General features: G+C 53.9%; 1 long non-coding RNA gene across 4 annotated transcripts; it reads right to left on the bottom strand.

Annotated features, from left to right (window-relative positions):
• Positions 1-238: 238 nt before the first annotated feature.
• LOC136308595 (uncharacterized) lies at positions 239-6,200 on the bottom strand. Of its 4 annotated transcripts, none has more exons than XR_010726135.1 (3): positions 6,119-6,200; positions 1,631-1,834; positions 239-361 (listed from the first exon to the last, which is right to left on the bottom strand). It is a non-coding gene; the product is annotated as an uncharacterized lncRNA (long non-coding RNA). The 4 variants fall into 4 exon arrangements; XR_010726132.1 differs by having other exon boundaries at positions 1,631-1,806; positions 6,119-6,197; XR_010726133.1 differs by lacking the exon at positions 239-361 and adding an exon at positions 782-873 and having other exon boundaries at positions 1,631-1,806; positions 6,119-6,197.
• Between the last annotated feature and the right edge of the window lie 2,743 nt (positions 6,201-8,943).

Genomic DNA, 8,943 nt, shown 5'->3' with positions numbered 1-8,943 from the left:
ACGGGCGTCACGCAGACGGGCGTCACGCAGACGGGCGTCACGCAGACGGGCGTCACGCAGACGGGCGTCACGCAGACGGGCGTCACGCAGACGGGCGTCACGCAGACGGGCAGTGCGTCCCTGGGGGCCTGTATTCCCGGGGCCCAGCACAGCACTCGGCTCAGAGGCATTTGGTGAGTGCAAATTGTGTCTGATGGAGGGTGTCTTCTCAAACTCAGCCATGGTTCAGGGGTCCTATCACAGCAGCCTCCGTTTCCCGGCAGGACACCCAGTGACCAGGAGGTAAAATCACAAGAGGGAGCCTGGAGCCCCTTTCACTGTGCTGAGTGTAGGCCAGAGACTCCAAGGGTCAATCCTGCCCCTGTCAGATCCATAGCAAGGACAACAGTGAGCAGAGCCAGAGGCTTGGCTGCAAGTCTCAGCTTTACCAATTACTGTGTGGCCTTGGGCAAGTTGCTTAACCTCTCTGGGCTTCCATTCCCTCAACTGTTATAACTCAGGGTAGAATGAGAGTTTGGAGGTGATTCCAGAGTTCTCAGACTGTGGCACATGGCAGGTGCACAAGAAATGTTTGTGGCACCTAATCTGAAAAGCCTATGTGCTCCTCTCATCCCCCACCCCAAACCCAAGAATTTGATAGAGAAAAAAAGGAACCAAAGAGGCTCCAAGCCTGGCTTCTGCTACCAGCCAGCCAGAGCCTGGGACAGACAAGGAAACTGAAGGCTAAAGACAGGGAGGACTGGGCACCAGATCTTGCCTGGAGGTTGGGGTTGAGACAAGAAGCCAGGTGTCCAGGTACTCCGTCCGTCTGTCCCTCCACCCATGCAGAATGGGGGCAGGAGTCCGAGAGTGACTGGCTGACCATGTCCAGACCTAAGGCCAAACGCTGCTCACATGCACTGCTGTTAGCTCAAGGGACCGGGCCGATGACCGTCTGGTCACATGTCAGGCCCTGGAATGTGAAAGGCCAGGCAGAGGCACAGGAGTGGGGGTGGCCTGGGGGTGATCCTGCAGTCTGCCTTGCATCGCTGCCCCAGAGATTCTGAGAAATTGGGTGAAAGCATACCAAGTCTTGGGCCTTGGCCACCTGGGGTCAGAGATTGGGAACTCCCTGCCCCGGGTCAGCCCTGCGCCCTCCCAGACCCGGGCAGCCTGGTTGTCTGGTGCTCTCGCTGGTCCCCGGCATTGGCCCACTTCAGAAGTGGAGGGTGCTTCTGGGCCTTGACGCGCCTGTGAGGTCAAGCCAGGCCAGATCTGGCTCTGCGTATGTGTGTCAGGGAGAGCCACGGAGACTGGCACAGAGACCAGCTCGGCCATCCTCCGTGCCAACCAGCATCTATTGTCACCTCCTCCAAGCCCAAGGGAAGGGAAAGTAAGTGGGAACCCTCCCCTGCTGACGAGGAGCTCAGAGTCCAGCGAGAGAGCAGGGGCCTGGGCAACACCTAGACGTGTCCGCGTGCATGGAATGCCCGGCTGTGCCCTCTAGTTTCATCTGCCCGACAACTTCCCGAGGAATGGGAGGGTGCGGTACTACCCGCATCACAGCCGAGGAAAACGAGGCTGGAGAAGCCTAATGAGCCTGCCTACGGGAAGTTCCACCGGAAGCAGACACCAGTCTGCCTTTGCTCACCGTTGTGTTCTCCACGATCAGCGTAGGAGAGGCAGATGCTCAGTACATCTCTGTTGAGTGAGTGAAGCATGAATAAATGGAGTGTCAAAGGCAGGGTTGGAACCCAGGTCTCACTGCCACCGATCTCGGGTGCTCCTTGATCTGCAGAGCTCTCAGAGAAGCCGGTGCAGAGCAGCCTGGGAGCAAAGGCGGCGGCGTCAGACACTGCCAGGGGGCACAGGAGCGGCACAAAGAGCAAGGACACGTCATTGAGGTTTTGAAGTGTAAGTAGGAGTTTTCTGAACTGATCACTCATGCCCCGGAATGTCTAATAAACATCTACTGTGTGCCTGAACCTCTTCTAGGAGCTGGGGTCCATCGGTGAAGGACATGAGGTTTCTGCCCTTGTGGGATTTAGACTCGAGAGAATCAGAATGAATGGCACAGGTAAGGAGCAAGGGGGCAGGTCTTGGGAGTGCAGGAGATGGGCTCCCTGTGGGTGCGAGAGGGGTGAAAGGAGTGAAGACAAAACCAGAGAAATAAGCCAAGGTCCAGAGCAGACGCGAATTAGGAAAGGGTTTTATTTTGTTTTGTTTTGTTTTGTTTTGTTTAACTCATTGACCTAGTGTCTTTGATGGCATCACTGGTTATTTTTTATGCCTAATTTATATGATTTTTCTCCTCATTTAAGCCACAAGTGCCTCCATGAAAAAAATATGGCGCCCCAGAAGTTTTTAATGCCATTTAAGAGAAAAGAAATTAGTTTTTGCTCATTCATTGTTCATCTTTTCATATTTTACATTGACTTCAGTATTTTTAAAATATATATATATTTATTTCCACATTGAAAGCTGGAATCTTCATGTCAGGTACCCAGACTTCAGCACAGGCAAGTTAAGTTGCTTATAAAATATGTGACATGTTTTAATTTCTTTAAATCAATCAATCAATCATATGTGATGTCTTTGGCAGGGATAAGATAAAAAAACAGGCTTTTATTTTATTAGGAAGCTGAGGTTGTCAACATTTCAAATGGAAGGTTGCCTGACCCACGTTTCTGCAGATTGTTGGGGAAAAAAACTTGAAGCAGAAGATGTCGAGGCTCAACTTGGATATGGCTCTATAGAGCAGGGGGTCTTGTGTCCAGAGGCAACTCACTAACGCATGGGGACGTGGGTGGAACACAGTTTGGGGCAGCTCCTTCTGCAGAGAGCAGAAAGTAGAGAGATGACAGCTGACCTCCCCTGGGTCCAGGTGGGGCTGCCTGGCCAGACCAGGAACAGAATTGCAAGTGGCAAGTCTAAGACAGGGACCATGAGGGTCTCTATAAGCCAGGAATGGGGAGTGGGGTAATGAGGATACAGACATGGGCCAGGTAGGGGCCAGGGTCTGCAGAGGCTGAAAAGTAGACGGGGGCCCAGCACAGAACTGACACAGAGCAGATGCTCACACAGTATCTACAAAGTGAATGGCCTTCAAGACCAGGCTGCTTGCCTTTACTGTTACATTTCTAACAGCTTTGATAGGTTGGATGCTTTTTATGTGCTCAGAGGTAATTTTGCTCCAAGCCTTTCATTCATCTATTATTATCCCATTTTACAGAGGAGGATACTGAGGCTCAGAGTGGCTAAGCAGCTTAAACAGGGTCACCAAGCTGGAAAGCTTGACCCCAGTTCCACGTGAGTTCAGCACCTAAGCTCTCTATCTCCTGGGACTTTGTCCCGCAGGAGAAGGAAGTGCAAAGGTCAGGCTGCACCAAGGCATTCATGGGGCTGGGAAATCTGTGCTTTCATGGACCTCGTCCTCCATGAAAAAAATACTAAACATTATTATGTATGACTGTTGGGATAAAGAAAAATATATCTGAGGCTGGATTATAGTCACTGTTTTTTCTTCTGACTTTAAGGAAATTGAAACACTTCCACGGACCCCTAAACTACCATGCTTCGTGGGCAGGTGCTGAATGTGCCCGCTGGAGACGTGGACCTGGGCGAAGGGGCCGCCGGGGTGCAGGTGCCTAAGACGTGATCAATCCCTTTCTCACTAGAAGCTGCTCTCTGAGGTGCAGCAGCCCTTGGAGCCGCCCAGGGCGTTAAGAGGCAGTCTCGCGGCACATGCCAGACCCCTTCAGAGGGCCTCCTCCCCTGGGAGACACGGCCACCTGTTCCGCTGCACAGACAGGGAAGAGCCTCGGTTACTGGGGAGCTGAGACCAGGCCAGTTCTGTGCACAGAGAAACAGCAGGAAGAGCCAGCTGCCCCACGCTCCAGCCCTGCCCCCCCCAGCCCTGCAGGTGGAGAGATGCTCAGGCTGCCCTCTGCTCCCTGCCCCCTGCCCTCTGCCCCCTGCCCCCTGCCCACCGCCCTAGGCTTCCGGAAGTTGTCTCCCTGGGAGGAGCTGGGGCGCCATCAGCGACCTTTGGCATCTCTGAACTTTGTCTTCCATTCCTCCCCCACCCCCATCACTCCCTGGGGAGCGCATGGGCAAGGACAGTGGACACTGGGGCTGGGGGGGGATGACTGCCCCCAGCCCAGGCTCCCAAGGCCTGCCTTACGCACCCTCACCCTGGGCTTCCTGTAGCCTCTGCTAGCTCTCGTCTGGAAATCAAAGCCTCCCTTCCTGGGCTTCCTGACCGCCCCCCACATCTGCCCCATTGTTAGCTTTCTGAAAGAAAACACGAATAATTTTCAACTTGACAACATGCCAGCCTCCATGCTCAGCCTTCTGCTTACCCAATGCCCATAACAACTCTGCCAAGGAGGTCCTATCCCCACCCCACAAGGGAGCAGTATGGGTAGGGGACTTGCTCAGGGTCACACAACACAAGCGGCCAAGTCAGGATTCAACGCGGCCTGGCTGGTTCCGGGGCCTTGAGCTGCAAGCCACAGGCCCCAGCTGATTCCCAAATCAAAGTCTTCCCTGCCTCCCCTACCGGCTTCCTCCACCTGACTCGCTAGGCTGTCTTAGCCAGGCCTTTGTCAAACTTCTGTAATGCTCCTCCTCACTGTGCCCCACATGGCATCCAGCATGGTCCAGCCTGACGTGTGCACGTGTGTGTGTGTGCGCGCACACACACACACACACACACGCCTGTCTTCTCATCTCCCCTTCCTGTGCCTTTGGTGCCCATCTCCTCAGCCTGGAACACCCTTCCCGCAGGAGGAAGTTCTCTGTGCATCGAGCATGATAGTCTGATTTGGGTCTTAATCTCACCACTGCCCCTGGGTCCAACTATGTGATCTTGATAAGTCATCCCCTTTCTCTGAGCACAGACTTCCTCAGCCCTCAGATGGGAAAGAGCTGCAGGCCTACCTCACTGTTTCCATGAGAATTCACTGAGAAAAGACAGGCCGAATGACCACCTCAGACTGGGAATTCAGTGGATATTCCCTCTGCTGGCCCTGCCATCACTACCACCCAACACCTATCGGTTCATCTTTGAAACCTTAGCTCAACTGTCACCTCCTCTGAGATGCCTTCCGGGGTTAGCTCAGACAAGCAGGCAGAGCGCTGACCCCTGGGCAGTGAGCTGGGGAGGGTCCGGGTCTCCTCTGGACACCAGTCTCTTCCCAGCACGAAACACAGGGCTGGTTATGCTGTGATGCTTGCTGGAGAGAGGGAAGGAGGGGGGATTAAACAGGTCAGAGGAAGGCGGTTGGGAATTGATGAATGGACTGAGCAATGGAGATTAACAGTGGAAAATAACCTGAGCCTTAATTATTTTGGTAATCAGGCCCAAAATGGCAGGAAGAAGAGGGAGTGTTCGGGCAGAGCACCCAATAACCCGCCTGTGTAGCCTGCCACATCCTTCCTCGGAATCCCCACGGAGTAGACCCCCTGCCCATCTATACCTTCCCACAGGCACCTGAGACTCAAGAGAGCCCGGCACCCCTCGGTGGACTGAGGGGGGAGTCTCAGGACGCAGGACTCCCCGGATTTGGGGAGGGACAGTTCTCAAAGTGGCTTTCCCTCATCACACCAGGCCCTGTGCTGAGCCAGAGAACCAGGTTTAGTTCTTCTTGGGGGTGGGGGGGTGGGGAGCTGGGGCCTGGAAGTGGGGAAACTTGCAGGCTAAGCCAGGAGTGAGCAAAGGTAGATCCCCACCCCTCCCCCTCCACCACCACCCCCAGCTGGTCCCCAAGGCCACTCCCACCCGCCAGGGCCTCCTCACACCCTCCCCCTCTCCATCCCCACCTCAGCCCCCTCTCCTCTACCCCAGCCCCCTCCCAGCTCTCCCTCACTGCTCCCCACCCCCCACACCCGCCCCCTGTTCCCACCCGCCTGGGTCTCCATCCCTTCTTGAAGAGCCACCGTAATAACAGCCTCCAAACCAGTCCGACAGGTTCCAGCGGACCCAGCCCTGCCCCAGAGGCAAGCAAGGGGGTGGGGCAGCGAACCCCGGCTGCCGGCTGCCTGAAAATACCAATTATCTCTGCAGTCCGCTGGCCAGCCCCGCCAGCCCAGCGCGGCGGCCCTGGTGGGTGAGGGGGACCAGGGGAGGGGAGCGTACCCTGGACATGGACCGTGTTTCTAAGCCCTGCGATCCAGGAACGAGCCAACCAAGGGCGCCTCCTCTTCCGGGAGCGGACAAGTCTGAAGGGTTCTGCCTAACCAGCCCCACTGGCTTACCTGTCAGTTCCATGTCGAACCAATCACCTGGTTGAAAGGAGTGAAGTTTCATGAAGATAGATGAGAAATGGGGAAGGAGGGTATTCGCCACTGTTTTCCTTGTGAATGCTTTGTTTGACGCTTGGACAGGAGCCCTCCATGGAAACCCCTTTCCCTTGCCAGAGACTCTCCCCACCTGCCCCAGGTCCTCTCCTGCCCCTGGGCTGGTGGTAGGAGCTGAGGAAGGGGGCCTGGTGGGAACGCTGAGGAGGGCCTGTGGGATTGTGAGGGTGAGTGCAAAGGGATGTATGTCTCTCGGTATGTGAGCAAATAAATGGGGGCCCAGTGGCCTGGGTTCCAATTCCAGCTCCACCTCCTCTTAGCCGTGTGACCCTGGGCCAGTTAGTTAACCTCTCTGGGTCTCAGTTGCCCCACCTGTAAAATGGGTACGCTTGCCTCCTGCGGGTGTCCCGAGGACAGAAGGAATCCATAAACGTAAAGCACTTAGCAGAGCACACATGGTGGTATGTGATTTCGTTTCCTGTCATCACTAGCACTGGCATCAGTGTTAACAGTATTATCATTGCTATTATCCTTACTCGGAACCAAGCCTGGACCCACAGCACTCAATCTGCTCCCCAGGAGCATTGGCCGTGTGTGTGCGCGCGTGCGTGTGAGCATGTGTGTGAGCGTGCATCTGGCCAAGCAAGAGCCCTGTGGATAAATAAAAGGATCTTCCTGGATGACTCGCGTTTCCAGATTACAGGTTTATTTACAGTTTTATAGATTGGACTTTCAACTTGGGTTTCACGGGGCTCCCATCAAGGTGTCGGCAGGGGACTCCAGGAAGAATGTGTTTCCTTCACCTTTTCTGGCTCCGAAAGGTCCCTGCGTTCTCTGGTCCTGCCCCCTTCCCTCCATCTTCCAAGCTGCCAACGCTGCCCTCTAGCCCTGCTTCCCAGCTCCCAAACTCACACCTCCCCCTGCCCACAGCAGCGTGGAATGGCTCTCCACCTTAAGAATCTTAAGAACCGTTGTAATGACATTTGCCCCACTTGATAACCCAGGGTAATTTCCCCCAAGGTCATTAACTCTAATCATATCTGCGAGGTCCTTTTGCCACAGTAAGATAACGTATTCATAGTTTCTGGGGATTATGACATAGACCAGGGGTCCCCAAACTTTTTACACAGGGGGCCAGTTCACTGTCCCTCAGACCATTGGAGGGCCGGACTATAAAAAAAAACTATGAATAAATCCCTATGCACACTGCACATATTTTAAAGTAAAAAAACAAAATGGGAACAAATATAACATTTAAAATAAAGAACAAGTAAATTTAAATCAACAAACTGACCAGTATTTCAATGGGAACTATGTTCCTCTCACTGACCACCAATGAAAGAGGTGCCCTTTCCAGAAGTGTGGTGGGGGCCGGATAAATGGCCTCAGGGGGCCGCATGTGGCCCGCGGGCCGTAGTTTGGGGACCCCTGACATAGACATCTTAGGGAAGCCATTGCTCTGCCCCCCACAAACGGGAAGAGGCCTTCCTGACTCTATATTTGTTGCAGCTGAGTTCGATCCCTGATCCCTGAGCATCTCTCACGGTGTCTCTCTAGGAGCGCCGGGTCCTGGAAGATGCTGGAGGTGGCCAGACTGACAACGGACAAGCTACAGCCTCCATGTTCAAGAGCCTCCCAGTTAAAAGTCCCAGGTCCCACATGTGGCCAGTTTGGGTAACTCCTCCCAGATTTGAAGGCACAGTGAGGTGTGGATCAGGCGCTGCCACTGACCCATTGTGTATCTGTGGGGACAACGCTCCAGAGACTGATCCTCCAAGTTCATTCATCTGTAAAGCGTTCTGAGGACCCCATGCAGAGACATGGGAAGTTCCTGTGGCCGTGCTGGGTATACAGGAGGGGCTTGATTAGTGTTTCTTCACACCCACTCCACATCCTTGGGACACGGAGTTCAGGTTCATATGCAGCAGGGTGTGTATGTGTGCAGGAAAGAGTGTGAATGTGCAAGTATGAGTGTGGAAGGGACTGCTTGGTTCCCAGCATGGAGAACTGTGCCCGGTGCTTTCCCCCCGTGGGCCCCTGAGCCTCCCCCACCTTCCTCTGAAGTCCAAAGCCAGCTCCTATGGACCCCACGGCTCTGGGAGGCCAGCCACCATGGACTGCCCCAAGCAGGACATTTCTCTCAAGTCTCCTCCTGATTTTACACATTTTGGTTCCAGAGGTTGTCTGCTGCTCCTATTATAAAGACAACCTTTGGAACACCATGAAGCTGTTAAGGTCAGACTTTGTACCGCCGAGATTTCCAAAACATTCTGTTAAGTGAAAGAAGTGTGTTTCCTAACACGGGGGATGGGTTGGACCCATATTGGTTTAAAAAAAAAAAAAAAGGAAAAAAGTGTCTGTCTTGCCAAGTTTCAGAAACGCAAATGCTTTCAAGGCACAAGAAGGAGAGGGGACAAAGGGGACTCCAGGGAGAAGTTAGGCCTGTGTCACATGGCTCTGTGCAGCCTCCACAGAAAAACATTCAAACTCCTGTCTTCAAAGTGGGCAGTCCGCCTCTGGCCTCCTCGGTCCGTGAAGGGACGGACGTGTTGGGGGTGGGAGGACACGTTTGTGACAGTTTTGGACTGAAAGAGACAAGCTTCAGGACCTCTGCCTCATTTTTTTTTCAGTTACATTATGTGTTTTCTTAATTGTTTAATTAAG

This window comes from Saccopteryx bilineata, chromosome 6 (assembly GCF_036850765.1).
Source record: "Saccopteryx bilineata isolate mSacBil1 chromosome 6, mSacBil1_pri_phased_curated, whole genome shotgun sequence".
Classification (NCBI taxonomy): Eukaryota; Metazoa; Chordata; class Mammalia; order Chiroptera; family Emballonuridae; genus Saccopteryx; species Saccopteryx bilineata.
This window is presented reverse-complemented; position numbering and strand designations above follow the sequence as displayed.